The following is a 20,473-nucleotide window of genomic DNA, read 5'->3' as shown; positions in this document are numbered from 1 at the left end:
CTTAGCCAGGGAGAGGGAGAAGCAAGTGCGGGGGCCAGATCTCTGATCGCAGCCGCGGGGTTCCAGTCCCCTTCGCTCCCCGGCGCCCATCCCTGTGGTTATCCTCCCAGCTCCTCACCCAGCTGATGTGACGTGCTCATGGCCCAATCCGCTTCCTGGTTCCCAGGCCGCCTGCAAGCGCCACCCGAACCAATAGCGACGGCTCAGGGGCGGAGGGGCTGGCCGGAGGGGAGGGAGTGCTGGCTTTAGAACCGCAGCCGCAAAGATTCCGAGAGGCAGAAGTTGTCTGAGCGCGTCGGGCGGAGGCAGTCGGGCTAGATCCAGCACCCTGCGACTTCAGGTTAGTGCTCCGTCCGCACGCTAGGGCACCAGGGTAAGGGGTGTGCCTGGGCGTTGGCAGGAGTGGGTCCGGGGAGAGCATCTCCCGGAACCTCAGCAGGGACGTGAATTGCACGAGGGGCGGGGGACAGCGCAGAGAGGGGAGCTGGAAGAATCTCAGTCCCAGCCCTTGAGTGCCAAAGCGATCCTTACCATCCGGGATGGGTGGAAGTGACAGTGTTGCCCACGACCGGCACCCGCCGCCAGCACGCTTTCTGCCCTTCGCTATAGGGAAGGGTCTTTCCCAGTAGTTGCTCTTGACTTGTTGCCAACCTTGAGCTGGAGTCCCTGACGCCAACACTTGCCCTTCTTCCCTTCCGTGGCTGCCGCCCGAAGTGGAAACCGAGCGCCTAACTTCCCTCTGTCGTCCTTCTCCAGCTCCTGCCAACACCCCCCGCCCCCGCCCCGCTCGGGATTCAGGAAATCCCGGAGCCCGCAGCCCGCGACGCCTCTGGCCCCCGCTCGCCCGCCTCGGGTGACCTCCCGGGCTCGCGCCGCCCCGGGACTCTGGGGGACCGTGTCCCCGGGAGGGAACGAGGCTCCTGTGGCCCGCTGTCCGCCTGCTTTCCTTGCCCTTAGCGAGAGCGTCGCGATCGCACCGCGTCTCCCTATGAGTAAGCACTTTCGTCCTTCCAGTAGCCGAACATCTCCCAAGCCATCCGGGCAGTACTTTTCTGTTCTCTCCCCCCCCCCCCCCCCCCCGACTCCCGCCGCCCGTTGGCTTCCTTCACAGCTCCTCTGGCTCTGTAGCCCCGAGCGCGAGGTCGGGACTGAGGCAACGGGGGATCTCTAGGCACGCTCTGGACCGCAGAGCCCTGAAGTCGGTGTGAGGTGGGGTACTATCCCCGACCCCCCATCAGCTGCACTTGCGGGTATTTTCTCCACCCGCAGTCTTTAAGCGCTCTAATGAGAGGCTGGGGGACGCCGACTTCCCCCCGCCCAGGCTGCTCGCCTGTCCCAAAGTTGCCTCCGCCGCCGCCGCCTCTGCTACCTCTCTAGTGTGCAGGCGGCTCCGATGGCCTCGCTCCAGAACAGGAGATGATCCCAGCCTGGGAGGTGGAGTGGGGTTAAAGCGGCGTAGGATGCTTCTTGCTCCTCACCTGCAGTGTGTTACATCCCTAGTGCTGCGGAGGGTTGAGCTTAGGTCTAACTGGGCTGGATCAGATAAACGCGATGCTTGGGGTGCCTGGCCTGCTTGGAGGGATGGGGGATGGGGCGGAGAGCCTGGCTGGCCACACTGGAGGTAGAAAACATACGTGAAGTTAAAAACTGAGGTAAGCACTACTCCATTTAACTGGATGTCACAATGTGATTGGAAGCCTAAATTGCATCCTGGAGATGCAATTTACAGTGAATTCCAATGAAGTGGCCAGAGTCCCACACATGCCAGTGGGCATCACGTGCCCCAACTCTCTGATGCCCCTAGGGTAATGGTCACGTGACTTCTTTTGACTTTAAGATTGGAATGTAATGGCTGAAGCCCAATTCCCAAAACTACAGCCTCAAAAAGGAGGAAGGGAGTGTGAACTAGCCAGCCTCTACTCAAGGGAATTCTACTTGGATTTAGATGAGGGGAACAGAGAGGGAATTTAGTGATCAGATTTTATCCAAAATAAAAACAAGAGTTGTTTTTAAAATAAGGGTTTGAGATATGTTTCTGCTGGGACATATATCTCCCCTATGGGCCTTCAGGCTAGTAAAGGCTTTTCTATATTTTAAAAATATCTTACTAATTATTTTCCAGGAAAATTGTTCTTTTATTCATACCCTATTTCACCTCTAAATGATAGATTTGAAGCTATATCCCCTGACATAGTGTTAAAAAAAATAAGGCTTTGTCCATATTCCTGGGTCTGGCCTATATTCTAATTGTAGTGTTCTCTATATTAGGCATCTGTCTGAAGGTGGTGGATCATCTCTTGACTAAAATTAACCATCAGTTAGTTGCCAGGAGGGAGGGGTTTGGGAGACTGGGTGGAATAAGTGAAGGGATTGAGAAGTACAGATTGGTAGTTACAAAATAGTCACAGGGATGTAAAGTACAGCACAGGGAATACAGTCAATAATATTGTAATGACTATGTATGGTGCCAGGTGGGTACTGGAAATATCAGGGGAAAACACTTTGTAAAGAACATATATGATTGTCTAACTACTATGCTGTGCACCTGAAACTAATACAAAATAATATTGAATGTAAACTGTAATTGAAAAATAAAAAATAATAGAAAAAAATTAAATTAACCATCAGTTATTTTTGGTTTGGAATTAATTGGATCAGAAATCAAGCACAAAAACAGTGGACACAAAATTTGACAAGTCGAGTTGGTTGGGTCTTTGCCTGTCAAAAGTTCGGTAGAATAATGAGAGGACACTGAAACAACTCCCATCTTGACCAATACCCGCCCTCGTGGCCCAAGTTATGGTTGCTGTAGGAAGAACGTGGTAGTTTTTGGTGTTCAGATTATATATTGCAGAGTATAGAAATGGGCAGAGGTATCTCTGAGGTCATGAGTTTAAAAGCTTTACTTATTCACAAAAATGGATGCAGCCTTGAAAACAACTAGGGCAGCTAAAAATGAAACTGGGAACATTAAGAGATTTTGGCTTTGTATGCATTAGCCAAAAACCCTTTGTCTGCTGCAGCAACCTCTGATTGACTCCAACACTCCATTTTCCTGCTGTGCTTGGGTTTCTGAGCCTAAAAACTAGAACTACTTTAAAGCACATAGTTCTGACCCCAAGGGCTAGCCTGGGGGCACACATTAGCTGGAAGTGACTTCAATCTGCACCTGAGTTATTGGCATTAACTGAGCTAGTACATAGCCAGCTGCCTCCCCACCCTCAGTGGAAGTGAGGTAATAATATAATTTTAGATTGAACTTTTTAAATTTTTAATTGGTTGATTTTATTTATTTTATTTTTTTATTGATTGATTTTAAAGACAGAGACATTGATTTGTTGTTCCATTTATTTATACATTCATTGGTTGTTTCTTGTATGTACCCTGACTGAGGCTCAAACCCCGCAACCTTGGTATATAGGGACAATGCTCTAACCAACTGAGCTACACGGCCATGGCTCTAGATTAAACTTCTAATAATTATTTAACCTCAAAAAAGAAGAGTACAACTATCCAACTAGGTTAAAGTGGTAGGGAGATATTTCTTTAAAATATTATTAATTCATGTCAAAACAGGATCATCACTGGGCTCTTAGTCCACAGCATTTCATTGTCTTGGGATGTCTACTCACTAAAAACCGCTGACTACATTGCTGACTTCATTTTTCAGTGGTATGATCTCATGAACCCAGATTTATGATTAAAATTAGGGGATTGTAAGTCTAATTCTTAATTTCTACTGTTAGATCTATCAAGTTATCAACTTCTTTTTCTTGGGACAGGGAGAGCCAAACAAATTATGCTCTACCTGTGACTTAATACAATCAACATGGAAGCCCAAGGTCTCTAGTCTGATGTCATTGCTGAAATTCAATTGCTAAAACTCTGTAGGCTTATAACATTTTGAGTAGAAGAATTAATTATGACTGGTGAATATTATTTGTTTGAAACTAAGTCTCTTCTACAAATGGTTACATGGACATTAGATTTGACCATGACTATTTATACTGGCAGAATGTTAGTATCCAGGGCACTATCAGAAACCAAATAAAATTTTGCTCCTAGGCAAACAGAGTGCCTTTTACTGAAAAGAAGAAGGTAGTTTGGCCATGGTGCTTGAGCACTAAAGTGATTATTTTTGGTGAAACTGACAGGGAAAAGGAAGAAAGTCCATTTGCCATTCATTATTCTGTATTCTGTCTTGGGCATTATTTCTACTTGCCTTTCCAAGGAATTTACTGACATAATATTCCTAGCACATATGATAAATTCATGAATTTGCTATTGTGTTTGATGTAGTGTAATCTAGGTGGAATGTGTATACTAAAATGTTTGTCTTTGCTATTTAGTACAGATTCTAAAAGTAGCTAGTATAAAATTGCAAATGAGCGTCTGTCTATACATGACAATTTGTGTATCTGTTTTTAGAATCATTTTCTGCTTGCTCATATGGTAATTTTTCTTTTGGTGAAAAGTAATCCAGAGGGTGGAAAATTTGATCTGTGAAAATAATAAAACTCAGTTTAGAAGAAAACAGCTAGATCATGTTCTAAGTCTGTATAAATTATTCTAAAGAGTGATGTAACATGTAACGTATGCTCGATGTGTTGGAAGTTTCAAAAGCTTTTTGGATACATTACACTGTTGGAAGCTCTTTTAGATACCAGTGGTCACGACTAGCTGTTTTTAGTTATGAGAGAGCTTTGGTTAAAGTTGTGGCTTAGAGATATAAAAAACTGTCTAATCGTGAAATGTCACTCTCAGAAAAAGATCTGATAATACTTGGGCCAACTTGTAGATAGTTACGGAGGTGAGGCAGTTTCAAAACATTCAATATGTTTAATATTGAATTTGCCTTATTTTTACCACTTGAAAGACAAATATTAGTGAGTATAAAACTACTTTAGGGATGAAAAGCATTGCTGGTTAAGTGAAAATTAAAATCCTAAAGGGGAAGTATGTTGGAATTGGCTTCAGAAGAACTGGATTCTACACATGGCTCTGCCACTGACTCATAGTTTGACCTTGAGAAAGCCACTTAAATTTTTTATATTGATAACTAACATTGAGTACACACATGTGCCAGACACCATGAATTTTCTCATTTATAAAATGAGGGCATGGCTCAAGGTTTTTGGTTTCCTGGGATTTTTTTTTTCCAAATAGTTATAGTCTGGCTTATTTCAGTTATATTTATCAGTTGATTTTTCAACTTTTAATGCAATATATTGAACCAAGCTAAATACCTTGTTGGCAAATTGATGATCACCACTGGCTTATTCTAGGGCTAATGTTAGCTCTTTAAAATGTAGAGCCACTGTTTATATCATTCCTCAACAAGGATTTTTGGCACATTAAACTTACTGATTTTATATTATAAGAAAGCTTAATTTTTCTTACCAGTCTAGAAATTTGTTTGATAGTAAGGAGGTATTGTTGTTAATTGGGAAAGGCATTGAGTATGGAATCCGAGACCTTTTAGTCCTCTACAGTTTGGACAGATAGCCCATCTTAAGTAAATATTGGAAGTTCTCTGTTCATATCTGGATTTTACTTTGTTAGCCATCTGTTTCCAATCTATGTATTTCACAGGCATGCTGAAAGGATAAGTGAGCTATGTAAGCCTTGGCTCTTCAGCAGACAGGTGCTATATAAATTCAAAGTACTGTAGTAGTATATCATAGAAACACTAGAGCTTTAACAAGAGTTTATCAAAATGGTAGAGTTCTCATCACTTAAGTCTTGCCACATTTTTACTTGTCTGTAAATGTTCTCCAGCCATCCAATTTCACAAGCAAGGGAGAAATAAAGCCAGACATAATATAATGAAAAATAAGAGAAATGGTCGATAACAAGAGAATAAAAACCTATACGTAATACTTTCTTTTCTTTTTTATCCCCTCAGCTGTGCCAAGTGCCCTGTGAAAGCCATTAATGTGGTGGTGGGTTGTTGTTTTTGTGGTTTTTTAAATCCTTCCCAAGTAACTACTGAGGAGTGTTTTGATGTTCATTATTAATCATTACAGAATTTGTTGGCTTATCATACTTTATGCTTAGTTTTGTGATTGCCTGTCATAGGGGTTTTGTTTAAAATTGCTCATGAAAAACCAAGTGTTTCTCCTTATAATTGGGAGGACACCATGCAGGTATGCAAAAGCACATAATGAAGATAATCTGTGTATTTAAGTGACATGCCATCATTAACACACAAAAGTGAGAAGTTAATGTAAATCTTCATTTGAAAAACAAATGTGTTGGGCTAAATGGGTTATTTTCTTCCTTCCTTCCTTCCTTCCTTCCTTCCTTCCTTCCTTCCTTCCTTCCTTCCTTCCTTCTCTTTCTTTCTTTCTTTCTTTCTTTCTTTCTTTCTTTCTTTTTCTTTCTTTCTTCTTTCTTAAAGATGGGCCATTTTTACCACCTACCCTCAAATGTATTAACTTGGAATTAATTTTCAATGTTTATTATCATCTTGCCAATTATATGATGGTTCTTTAAGTGTTGTTCTTTTGAGTTATCATGCATTTTTTTCCTTTGGTTAAAATTATGTTTGATGACATTTGTTACAATATCATTTGTAAAGAGATAGTAGTTAATTAAAATGAAGTATAGAGAAAGCCCTGGGTTAAAGGCTTTAACCTGGTATCATAATAACCTGGTATCATAGGTCTAGTTCTGAAGGGTAGGTTCTTTTTGCTAACTGCTAACAGAAATCTCTCTCTTTTTTTTTTTTTGGAAAGTCTGAGCTCTTATTTCTACCATCTCTGATTTAAAATATTGATAGATAATTATTTTTTGTTATCTTGTAAAGCAGTCCTTGAAAATATAACTGCCCTGCTGGTGTGGCTCAGCAGTTCAATTTCAACTTCGGTCCCCAGTGGGGGTTGTGCAGGAGGCAACCAATTGATGTTTCTCTCTCATCATTGTTTCTATTTCGCTCTCCCTCTCCTCTCTTCTCTCTGAAATCAATAAACACATTTAAAAAAAAAAAAAGAAAATATAACTGATTATCTTGAGCTGTTATATATATATATTTATTATAAAGTTTTTACTTTCTATAAAATAAAATTTCTGGGCGTAGTAGTGTAGCTTTGAATTTTGATATTGCGTTCTATAGTATATGATCTGATTACATAGTGTACACTTAGATTGACATTTTGTTATTGACACTGAATCATACACTATCTTTCAGAGATGAGTATAATTTTTAAGCTTTTCCCTCTGTATTTCTTAATTTGCTTGCATATTCCCCTTTTGCCATTTCTTACAGGCTTGTTGATATTTTGGGGCTTGTATTTCAGGTCAGGGAGAATTACTATTATAGACTGCAGTGTTTCCTCAGAGATGAAAATGACAGGCAATGGTTCCTGGGGTGTGTTCTATTGCTATAAAAATCAGTGTGTGTGATTTAGTCATCTAAAGGTTACTAAAGTCATCTAAGACACTGGAAAAGTGTCTTAAGTAGTGCATATTTAAGATGTTTTTAAACACTTTACTTTGGATTAAAGAAGTACAAGGTCATTATAAAAATCTTAAAGGAAAACATAAAAGGGTTTATAAAGAAGAAAATTAAAATTACTCAAAATCGTACCACCTAGCACTTTTTTATGTTTTATCTGTTTCCTGTGTCAAGAGAAAGTTAGATATTTTTACAACTGGGATCATATGGTATATACAGTTTGTATCCCATTCTTTCACTTACTGCATTCTGAACATATTTTCATGTGATCAAATATTTTTGAAAACGTTTAAAATCACTGAATGGTAGTCTATATAATGGATATTTCATAACCTGTTTTACCAATTCCAGGTTGTTGGAAGTTTATGTTATTTTCGTATCTTATAGAAAGAGCTTCAGGGAACTTCCTTGGGCAAGAACTATTTTGCAACTGATTATTTCTTAGAAATAAATGCATAGACGAGACATTGCGAGGAGTTTTGTTTTTAAAAATGAATTCCTTTGACAATCCTTGAAATTTAAACATTGACTTAAGCAAAAAGAGCCTTAATTGCAAACAGGGACAATCAAGAAAAAGAAAGAGAGAGAGAGAGAGAGAGGGAGGGAAGGAGGGAGGGAGGGAGGGAGGGAGGGAGGGAGGGAGGGAGGGAGGGAGGGAGGGAGGGAGGGAGGGGAAAGAGAAAGAGGAAGGAAGGAAGGAAGGAAGGAAGGAAGGAAGGAAGGAAGGAAGGAAGGAAGGAAGGAAGGAAGGGAGGGAGGGAGGGAGGGAGGGAGGGAGGGAGGGAGGGAGGGAGGGAGGGAGGGAGGAAGAGAGGAAGGAAGGAAGGAAGAGAGGAAGGAAGGAAGGAAGGAAGGAAGGAAGGAAGGAAGGAAGGAAGGAAGGAAGGAAGGAAGGAAGGAAGGAAAGGAGGGAGGGAGGGAGGGAGGGAGGGAGGGAGGGAGGGAGGGAGGGAGGGAGGGAGGGAGGGAGATCTTTATATAGCATATCGTACTTGACTGAACTGGACCTGGTTAAGGTAAAGTATATGTCTTGGAAATATTTTGGTTTCCTCTGATCTAGCGAACAGGTGTAGAGCAGGATAAAGTGGAATCTTGTGCGATACACAATCATAGGAAGTTCTATTTTTGAAACAGAACTCTTAGTGGAGGGAGACAGGTTTGTTTTTAAGTCACCTGTAGATTTCAGATTGCTATGAAACTCTGTGCAAGTATAAACCTTCAGTATTCTACAGAAACTTTTAATCCTGGCATTGGTAAAATGGCCGTTTGTTGATAGGATTCTTTAATCTCAGGTTTATTGGTCTCTTAAATTACATTATGTCACTTAATAAACTCAAAATTTTATATTTCATCCAGGTTGCTTAAATAATATTACTAATCAGAGATTCAGTTGTGGTATGAATTCTGATGTTGCCACTTACTTTGTGCCTGGTTTCAGTATGTGGTGAGTCCTGAAATTACAAACACTTGACTGAAATCTTTTGTATATTTCAGTGGCTCCTTGTACACTGCATATGCCTCTCTAGATGTATCCCATGCAGCTTCACAGACCCTGCCCTGATGTTTGCCTCCTCTCCCTGCCCCCCCACCAGTTCGCCAGTCTCACTAAGGACCATGTTGGAATGTTTGTTTGACCTGACAACTCTCCACCTCCCTTTTTCTTCTCAGATGGATCGTGTACATGCTATGTTTCATAGTTAGAATGGATTTTAGCATAAAATGGCTTTGTTATTTTATATCTCTGTGACATTTCAGAAGTTCTATAAGTCCTCCAAACCTCAATTTCTCCATCTATTAAATGGGGATATTTGCATTGTGGGCCTTTTAATCAAATGAGAACATTTATAAAGAAACTAGCACATAGTAGGTACTTAAGAAATGTTCCTATTTACAAGTCAGTTAATGTTGCCTTAGATATGATCTTTGTCAGGTATGTACACCTATCTACCTACCTCTTCATTTTTCTCTAATTCAAACCCTTTTTCCTAAGTATCACCACTCAAGATAGAGAAGAACGTTTATTTTTTCTGTTTTATTTAATGGCACAGTGAAAATATTGCTTTCAATTGCTTTTCATTGTGAATGTGAAGGATATTTAACAAAGTTCCAGGTTGGCTTACCTCAGAAACCTGTTTACCATTTAATTTATTCTTTTGTGCTATCCAAGAGTATAAAGAACTGGCCCTCAAAGGAAAATTGGAAATATGACTCTTTAAATACATTACAGACACCATTATAAGTTCACTGCCACTAGCTGATATAGCTTAGATCAGGATGGAAAGTAATAGGTAATGTCAATGCCTGGTTTTGTGGGGATCAGTGTTTCTACAATAGTAGAAATTGTAGAAAGGTGAATGTTAGAAAGTTTACCTTTGAAAAAATAGGAGAAAAGAAAAAATAAATTAGTGAAAATATAAAACACTGGGGATGAAAGAAGGTTATAAATTAAATTAATAGCTTTCCAAGATGACATGTAGCCTTTAGAAATGGATGAGTCCAAAACATATTAATCTTAAATTTATGATGCCCATTATTTCTTCCAGTGGAAGTTTTCAAAGGGATAAACCAGGAAATGATAAAGGCCATTGACACATTCAACAAATATTTCAAGCCATTTGTGGGTTTCCGGTTTAAAGCTACAGTGAAATCATTTTTGCAAGTGTTTATGAATAATTAAATTTTTATTTATTTTTTGTTTTATGATAAATAAAAACAAATATAGCCAAATTATCTTTAAGTATAGATAACAAAAAAGTAATATTGACAGATTTACATGTTTAAAAATATGAGCCAACCTGTGCATTTGGTATCTTACCCTAAATTGAAATGTTCCAGCATTAGTTGGACCTCTGTGGGGGGGAAAAAAACACTTAAGCCCTGGCCAGTGGTTCAGTGGTTGGAGCGTCATCCAGTGCACCAAAGGGTCGTGGGTTTGATTCCCAGTCAGGGATCCTACCTGGGTTGCGGGTTTGATCCTTGGTGGGAGCACATATGTGAGGCAACCAATTGATATTTCTCACATCCATGACTCTCTGTCTCTCTCCCTCTCCTTCTCCCTCTCCCTCTGCCTCTCCCTTCTTTCCTTTCCTCTCGAGAATCAATGAAAAACATATGGGAGGATTAAAAAACAAACAAACAAACTAGAATATTCATAGGAGCTACCAGAAGGGGGGAAACTTCCCTAATCACAGAAACTTTCTGTAAAGCCAAGGAGAAGGTTGATATGTCAAGTACCTTAAAATATGTATTATGTAAAAGAAGGCTTATAAGCCATTTATAAATAACTGTAAAACTCAGGAAACCTTTAAAATGATCCCAAAGTTCTCAGGTATATATTAAGATAGTACAAACTACAAATGGAGTAATAGTTATCCAAGGATACTAACACACACAATACCTTAATTAGTCTTTTTGTGGAATGGTTTCATCATTCATTAAACTACATAAAAATTTAATGAAGGCAGTTAGGTGCTAGAGCTACAAAGATCCATAAGATACTTCTGCAGTCTAGTAAAAGAGAAAAACACAAAAGTAATGTTTGATTTCATGAAACCTAGAAATATCCTCATATGTAGAAAATGAACTTAAATATGGCCTCTTTTCTTAACATAAAATAATTTCTAAATTTAAGCCTTGTGCCAACAAAGACATTCATTTATAACCCAATATAATCAAATCTAAACTAAGAACAAATCAAATTTAAACATTGTTATTTCTTTGCAATAATTATTGCATCCTAAAAAAGTGCCCACGATGAGTTAATTTTACTTAAATAGAACATTGCTCAGCCTATAAATGAAGGTCAGCAGACACCAGTGTCTTGGAATAAAATAGCCCTTTGGCAAGAAAATGAGCCACACCCCATTTAGTTTTTACAAAAATAAAATTCTTTCCAAATTGTAGATGTTGTGTTCAGCATGTACTTCTACAGTAGTTGGTTCTGTGGCTGTGGAAATAGCCATGTATGCAGAAGCCCTAAAAAACAGTGATTCACTGTTAACTTGTATATGCAGCTCTCATACCTTCTGTAGTATCGTATTCTGTTGTTTTGTCCGACTCACGGATAATAGTAAGTAACTACAGGTGTAGCAGATACCTTAATCTCCTGCCTTGACCTCCTTGAATGTTGCAGGATTTAAAATGAGCAGGAAAACCCAGGATTCCAAATCTGATCATTGTTTCACTTTGGTGGGAGAGAATCAAATGAATGTACTATGCTCCGATGTACTATGTCTGCTATACTATATGGTTTTCTTCAAAGGCAATAGTACTATATTCCTGCCACGTACCATAGAGAGAGATGTGCTTATAGGGGGAAAGGAAAAATAAACCCTGAGGGGAGGCCCCATTCTCCTGGTTCTTTCACAGCACACCTGACACAGGACAGGTCTCCCTATTCCATTTGAAAGACTGAAAAATAAATGGCCATGAATAGTTTTTGCTGAATAATGTTTCATTCTTTTCTATGGATGAATAATATTCCACTGTGTAAAGTTTAAATTGTGAAATCCTAATCAGCAAATCATTTGTAAGTCACCTTGAATACAATACATAATGATGCAAACCTATCAGAAGACTAAGCAAGTGGCTTCCTTGGATATCTTTTGCCTTTCATTATTTTAAAAGGATGGTCAGGAGTAAATGTTATGAGTTATACTTTCATTGTAAAAAGTGCTTGACTTTAGAGTTAAAGAGGAAATTGGGACATAGTAATGCTTTTTCACTTAAAAATTTTAAAATTTTAATTTATTTTCCATTTTTTATTCTCAATTACAGTTGACATTCAACATTGTATTAGTTTCAGCTGTACAACATAGTGATTAGACATTTATATAACTTACAAAGTGATACATACAACTTGCACCCACCTGATGCCATGTATAGTTGGTATAATATTACTGACTATATTCCCCAAACTGTATTTTACATCCCCATAACTAATTTGTACTTCTTAATCCCTTCACGGTTTTCACCCAGCTACCCAAGCTCCCTCCCATCTGGCAACCATCAATTAGTTCTCTGTATCTATGAGTTTACTTCTGTCTTGTTTGTTTGTTTTGTTTTTTGTTTTTTATTTTATTTGTTTGTTTTGTTTTTTAGACTCCACATATAAGTGAAATCATGTGGTATTAGTCTTTTTCTGTCTGACTAATTTCATTTAGCATAATACCTGTTAGGTTCATCAGTGCTGTCACAAATGGTAAGATTACATTCTTTGTTATGGCCAAGTAATACTCTATTGTATATATGAACCACTTTATCTATTCCTCTTTCAATTGGAGCATTTAATCTATTTACATTTAAAGTAATTTTTATTTTATTTTATTGTTGTTTAAAATATTACAGATGTCCCTTTTTCTCCCCAATGACCCGTTCCACCCCGTTCCTTCCCCCTCCCCAGTCCCTCTCCCCACCATTGTCCATGTCCTTGGGTTGTGTATATATGCACATAAATTCTTTGGTTACTCTCTCCCCCTCCACCCACCCGCCCTCCTCCATCCCTCTGACATTCGTCAGTCTGATCCATGCTTCCATGTCACTGAGTCTATTTTGTTCATCATCTTATTATGTACTTTAGATTCCACATATAAGTGAGATCATGTGATGTTTGTCTTTTGCTGCCTGACTTATTTCACTTAGCATAATATTCTCCAGGTCCATCCATGCTGTCCCAAAGGGTACGAGATCCTTCTTCTTTACAGCTGCATAGTATTCCATGATGTAAATGTCCCACAGCTTTTTTATCCACTCATCTACTGATGGGCACTTGGGCTGTTTCCAGATCTTAGCTATTGTAAACTGTGCTGCTATGAACATCGGGGTGCATATATTCTTTCTGGTTGGTGTTTCAGGGTTCTTAGGATATATTCCTAGAAGTGAGATCACTGGGTCAAAAGGCAGCTCCATTTTTAATTTTTTGAGGAACCTCCATACTGCTTTCCACAGTGGCTGCCCCAGTCTGCATTCCCACCAGCAGTGCACTAGGGTTCCCCTTTCTCTACACCCTCACCAGCACATGTCCTATGTTGATTTGTTAATGGCTGCCATTCTGACAGGTGTGAAGATGGTTATGTAGTTATTGTCATTTTGTTGTTTTCTGATTGTTTTTATAGTTCTCTGTTACTTTCTTATCCTCTTGCTCTCTTGTATGTTGTTGACTTTCTATAGTGTTGTGCTTCAATTCCTTTCTCTTTATTTCTTGTATATCTCTTGCATATTTTTAGTTTGTGGTTACCATGTGCTTCATATATACCAACCTATGTTTATAGCAGTCTATTTTAAGTTGATGGTTGCTTAAGTTTGAACACATTCTATAATCACTACTGTTTTTACTCACCCCTCCTTATATTTTTGTCATTGTTTTTCTCTTCTTTTGTGTGTGCATGTGTGTTTGTGTGTATCCCTTAATTTCCTGTTGTAATTACACATGATCTTCCTACTTTTGCCTTTTAATCTTTGTACTAGCTTTAGTGTTGGTTGATCCACTGCTTTTATTATGTGTTTGCCTTTGTCAGTGAAAATATTTTTCTTTGCAATATTTTCTTATTAAGATTTGTTTCTTCTTTAAAAAGTCCCTTTAACATTTCTCGTTATACTGGTTTAGTGGTAATGAACTGCTTCAGCTTTTTCTTATCAGGGAAGCTCTTTATCTGTCCTTTGATTCTAAACGATAGCCTTGCTGGATAGAGTAGTCTTGGTTGTATGTCCTTGCTTTTCATCACTTTGAGTATTTTATGTCAATTCCTTCCATCATAGGAAGTTTCTGTTGAGAAATCAGCTGACAGTCCTATGTGAGCTCCCTTGTAGATAACTAACCGCTTTTCTTTTGCTTTTTAAAGATTCTCCCTTTGTCTTTAACCTTTGGCATTTAAAATATGATGTGTCTTGGTGTGGGCCTCTTTGGGTTCATCTTTTTTGGAACTCTGCATTTCCTGGATTTGTATGTCTATTTCCTTCCCCAGGTTAGGGAAGTTTTCCAGTCATTATTTCCTCAAATAGGTTTTCAATTCCTTGTTATCTTCTACTTCAGGCACCCCATGATACAAATGGTGTTATGTTTGATGTTGTCCCAGAGGTCCTTTAAACTATCCTATTTTTTAAATTTCTTTTTTTCTGTTCCAATTGGGTGTTTTTGTTACCTTGTCTTCCAAATCCTGGTTTGATACTCTCCTTCGTATCTGCTGCTGATTCCATCTAATGTGTTCATTTCAGTTATTGTGTTCTTCATTTCTGACTGGTTCTTTTTCATGGATTTTATCTCCTTTTTAATGTTAACTATCTCTGTTGAAGTTCTCACTGAGATAACCTCTTCTTCCCCTAAATTCATTGAGCATCCTTATAACCAGTGTTTTGAACTCTGCATCTGGTAGATTGCTTGCTTCCATTTTGTTCAGTTTCTTTTCTGGAGTTTTATCCTGTTCTTTAATTTGCGACATATTTCTTTGTTTTCTCATTTTAGGTCTTTGTTTGTATGTATTAGGTAGATCTGCTATGTCTCCCAGTCTTGGCAGAGTCGCCTTATGTAATAGGTGTCCTATAGGGTCCAGGGGTGCAGTCTCCCTGGTCACCTGAGCTGTGTGGTCGAGGGGTGTCCATTTTGTGGGTTGTGTGTACCCTCCTGTTGTAGCTGAGCCTTGATTGCTATTGACATGTCAGTGGGTGGGATTGACCCTCAGGCTGACTGGCTGCAAGGACTGGCCATAACTTCAACAGAAAAGCTGTTTTGTGGGGGCTGACCTCACAGAGGGGGATTTGTTTCAGTGGGACTCAGGTGCTTGCCCAGTTGACCCTTTGAGTGTGTCATTTGTGGTGCTAATTGGAAAGTGCTCTGTTGTGGTCTGAAGTCAGCCACCTGGTGTGTTGGTTTTGGGGCCTCTTGGGAGGGACTCTAGTGCAAGCCAAGATCAGTTGCTGCCTGTGTCCAGCCTGGTGCCACTTGGTAGGAGCTAGAAAGTGATCTTTGGTTGGTTGCTGCTCATGCAGGGCTTGGAGGCACTTGAGAATGGTTATATTGTGAGCCAAGGCCAGCTCCCACTAGTTCCAGGCTTGGGGCATCTTAGCAAGAAGTATGGAGCATGCATGGCATGCTGCTGCTTCTTTGGGGTTTGTGGAACTTTGAGAGATTTTAAGAATGTCCGCAGCATGGGCCCAAGCTAGCCCCTTGTGTGGGTTAGCCATCGAAAGATGTCCTGACCTTACACACGTAATTGGGTGGGTCTGGGTTTCAGAGATCACTAGGGTGGGGCAAGAGCTGTGTTAACTGGGTTAATGGAGACTCAGATATAGTGCCTGCCTGGGCCTGCAGGGTGTGGTGGCAGTTAGGGTGGGGGGAACTCAACAAGGGAACGATGACATCTTGGGCACAGGAGAGAGCTTGCCCTCCAACCCTCACCCTGAAGCCAGACAATTCAGTTCTTCCTTGTATGCCTCTGGTATCTTTTGAGCTGCTGTCCCTTCACTAGAGCTCAGGGCGAGTGTTTGTGAGCAAGTGAGTCTGTGTGCAGGCCCTTTAAGAAGATGCCTGGGTCTGCAGCAGCCCTCTGTCTCACTCAAACTGAGTCCCTGCTGATTTTTACAGCCAACTGTTTTGGGGACTCCTTTTCTCCCACTGGTGGTCTGGGCTTGGGAGCCTGGTATGGTGCTGGGACCCCTCACTCTTCAGTGGGGACCTGTGAAGCCAAGATATCCCTCCCAACTCTTAACTGCCACACGTAACTGTGAGACCAGCCTATTTCACCTCCTTGCTCCTCCTACCAGTCTTGATGTGGCTTCTTCTTTATATCCTTAGTTATAGGAGTTCTATTCAGCTAGTCTTCAGGTGTCTCAAGGATGGTTCTGTAATTTAGTTGTAATTTTACTGTAGTTGTGGAAGGAGGTGAGCACAGCATTTACCTACTTTGCCATCTTAACTGGAAGCCCTCTTTTTCACATTTTAAAGCAGTTTTATTGAGATATAATCCACATTCCATATCACCCATGTAAAGTGTACAATTTAGTGGATTTATTATATTCACAGATATGGCCAACCATCCCCAGAGTCGATTTTCAAACATTTTCATCACCTCAGAAAGAAACCTGATACTCTTGAGCTATCACTCTCTCCAGCCCCCTACCTTCTCAGCTCTAGATAACTACTAATCTACTTTCTGTCTATAGATTTAACAATTCTGGACTTTCATATGAATGTGCCATATAGTATGTGGTCTTTAGTGTCTGGCTTCTTTCACTTAGCATAATGTTTTCAAGGCTCATTCACATTATGGCATGTATCAATACTTTATTCCTTTTTGTGGCTCAATAATATTTCATTGTATGGATATACTATGTTTATCCATTTACTCATTGATAGACACTTGTGTTGTTTCCACTTTTGGCTATTATGAATAATGGGAGATGTTAATATTAAATGTTTAACTGCAGGCCAGCTAATGAATTAGAGGTGATACTGACAAGATAATGGCTTATTTATCACTATTCTGCTATTAATGTAAATCCTTGTTTTGATTGACTGTGAGCCATATTGATTTCTACATTTAAGTATAGCTGGTTTTTCTTGTTTCCTGATGCTTACTAGCTTCTCATCTTCAACTTGGTCCCAGTACCTTTGTCGCTAGTAGTATTTTTTTTTTAATGTATCTTCATTGATTTTAGAGAGAGGAAGGGAGAGGGAGAGAGAGAGTTGAAACATCAGTGATGAGAGAGTTGTCATTGATCGGCTGCCTCCTGCACACCCCCAACCAGGGATCAAGCCCGCAACCTGGGCATGTGCCCTGACTGGGAGTCAAACCACAATCCCCCGGATCCTAGGTTGATGCTCAACTGCTGAGCCACACCTGGCCAAGCCCTAGTAGTATTTTTATTTGAATACAAACTTCTTTGTTTAAACACATTTACTGAACACTTACTCTAAGAAGCAAAGGTAAGCAGGATTAAGTTCAGAAGTAAATGATAACTGCTTTTAAACACAATGGTTTTACTCAATCTAAAGCATTATTGAACACATCTAATATTTCTTTTTAAATTTTACTTTTGAAATATGAAATACATGCACAGAACAAAATTGAAAAGGTCTAAAGACCATTAAAGAAAATAAGCCTCCTGCCCCTGACCCCAGTCCTTCACTTCCCTTCCCAGAAGGTGACCATTAGAACTAGCTTCTTGTGTATCCATTCAGAAATGATATTGAATACATTTAACACTTGACATTTTCAGAAGAGTTTGGTGTGGCATTAATTTTGAAAGAGTCTTTACCTTTTGACTTTTTAGAGATTATCAAAAGATGGTAAAGAGAATCACACCTTCAGCCCTGGCTAGTGTGGCTCGATTGGTTGGAGCATCATCCTGTGCACTGAAGTATCTCAGGTTCAATTACCAGTCAGGGTACATACCCAGGTTGGGGTTCATCCCCAGTCAGGGTGCCTACAGGAGGCAACTAATGGATGTTTCTCACATCAATGCCCTCTCTCTCTCTCTCTCTCTCTCTCTCTCTCTCTCTGTCTTTCTCTCTCTCCCTCTCTCCTTCTCCCTCCCCATTCCTCTCTCTCTAAAAATCAATAAAAGCATACCCTCAGGTAAGGATTAAAAATATATATGTATGTTTCAGTTCACGGCTTTTCTTTCAAGCACCCTTGACCCCAGATTCACCTGCATGGCATTGGGTCAAAATAGCTAATGACACCTAGAACCCAACTCTGCCATTACCTTCTGAATTCATGCACAGAGATTTTCCTGGCCCCAGTCTTTTTGCTCTTATGGGTAGGTAGTTCGTACCTTACAGGCCCATTAGGAAAGGAAAAGGTAAGCTTCTCTGAGCTTCTCTGAGAGAAGAGGGCTGTAGTTCAGTCAAGAAAAAATATAATTCCTGGGAGACCCTAATTAGAACTTCCTATATAATTACTTAATTCATTTAATAGGAATTCATTTAATAGGCCTGTATTAGTTATCAAGAGTATGCCAGGCACTGGTATCACTAAGGTAAATGAAACAATGTATCATCATTTGAAGAGCTGAGTCTAATCTAGCCACTAATGATTTTGTTTTTGTTTTAATTTTTATTTATTGATTTTTAGAGAGAAAGAGGAAAGGAGAGAGAGAAACATCATTTTGTTGTTTCACTTATTTATGCATTCATTAGTTGCTCCTTGTATGTGCCCCAACTGGGGATCAAACCTGCAACCTTGGCGTATCAGGACAATGCTCTAACCAACTGAATTACCTGGCTAGGGCTTAACCACTAATGTTTTACAAATGAGGCAAAAGAAATCTAATTGATTTTGATTTGCCTTAGCACACAGTGGTGGAAGACAGTGGTAGAGGACAGGGTCTCCTGATACCTGATCCATCACTTTTCTCAGCATAAATTTAAACACCACCTCTAGGGTTCAACTTTAATAGGAATACTTTTTCTTCCCCAAATCAACTGATACTGACTGGTGCTTTCTTTCAGATGCTAACAAAATGGCAGATGCCATGTTATTAAAGTTGACATGGACTCTCTTAAATTCACTTCACCTGTAACTTAAGCAGCTTCCAGCTCTTCCATAGCTAATGGAAATTCATTAGCAATATAGCTTTGCAGTGGTAAATTATTTTTCTAGGTCATATCTTTAATCCCAAGTACTCCTTCACAAAACTGCAGTCCTAATTATTGATCTTAAAGTTTCCTATGTTGTAGTGCATCCAAAAGATTCTGAAAACTCTAATTCCAATACAGTATATTGGGTATACATTATAGGATTTCTCACTTTTGGTTTCTTCCAAACTGGATTTTATCAGTCTTGTAGAGCCAGTGTTTATATTACTTATCACCATGAAAAAAATTTCCATTTCATTCATTTATTCATTCACTTACTCAAATATGTACTGAGTGCCTACTATAGGTCAGGTACTATTCCAGGCATTGGGGTTATACCTGTGACTGAAAAAAACAAAAATTTCACCCTCATGAAGTTTACATCCTACTAGGGGGAAATAGAAAGTAAACAGTGATATAATACACTCAATGTTAATGTGTTATGGAGAAAATTAAAAGATTGAAAGAATAAGGAATGGGAAGAAGGGCGTTGTCATTTCAAATCATGTGATTACAGAAGATTTCACTGAGAGGGAATTATATGAGGCAAGACATGAAGGAAATCAAAGAGTGAGCCATGTGAATAACTAGAGAGAAGTATCACTTAAACAAGTAAAATATATTTCTAATAACAAATACCCAAATTGTCATGCATTGATGGGTTTTAGCTCTGCAGTTCTCCTTTATATCAGCTTTTTATTTTGGTATTGAACAGAAAGAAATATGTTTTACCCAGATCAAATATTCTAGTGGAGTCATGTCAGTGGGGGGGGGGGTCAGGTGCGGGGTGGAGGGGATCAATGGGAAAAAAGAGGGACATCTCTAATACTTTCTACAATAAAGAGAAATTTTTAAAAAGCCACACATCAAAATAATAATAATAATAATGGAATACAAATAAAGTTAAAAAATAATGTTTTGAAAAAGATTAATGGGAATAATGTTTAAAATTGAACATGGAGTTAATGCAAGTAGATTTGCTTCCCTTTTCCCTATTAATTGAATTGTAGTATATTCTGTATTTAATTCCAAATTACATTTTTAGTTAAACTTATTTTGTGATAATCATAGACACATTACTTGTCAGAAATGACAGAGGTCCTGGGTACCTTTTACCCAGTTTCCCTCAATGGTAACCTTTTGCAAAATTATAGTACGCTATCAAAATCAAGATATTGACATTGATACAGTCAAGATGCAGAAGAGTTCCATCACCACTAGAATCTTTTTTGTTACCCTTTTATAACAAGCACTGGCTTCCTCCTAACTGGAAACCACTGGTCTGTTCACCATTTGTATGATTTTGTCAGTTCAGAAATATTATATAATTGGAATAATAGAATATGTAACTTTTTGGGATTGGCTTTTTTTACTCAACATAATTTGCTGGAGATTCATCTAAGTTGTGTATGTCAATATCTTCCTCCTTTTTATTGCTGAGTAGT

General features: G+C 39.3%; 1 protein-coding gene across 1 annotated transcript in view; it reads left to right on the top strand.

The window, feature by feature from the left end:
* The first annotated feature begins 205 nt into the window (after positions 1–205).
* PLS3 (plastin 3) overlaps positions 206–20,473 on the top strand; it is an 80,097-nt gene continuing 59,829 nt past the window's right edge. Inside the window, exon 1 of the mRNA XM_081125062.1 lies at positions 206–340. The gene's annotated coding sequence lies outside the window, so the exon portion shown is untranslated. The remainder of the gene's footprint in view (positions 341–20,473) is intronic.

This window comes from Miniopterus schreibersii (genome assembly GCF_964146895.1).
Source record: "Miniopterus schreibersii genome assembly, chromosome: X".
Lineage (NCBI taxonomy): Eukaryota > Metazoa > Chordata > Mammalia > Chiroptera > Miniopteridae > Miniopterus > Miniopterus schreibersii.
The sequence above is the reverse complement of the archived record's forward strand: the minus strand, read 5'-3'. Positions and strand labels throughout refer to the sequence as shown.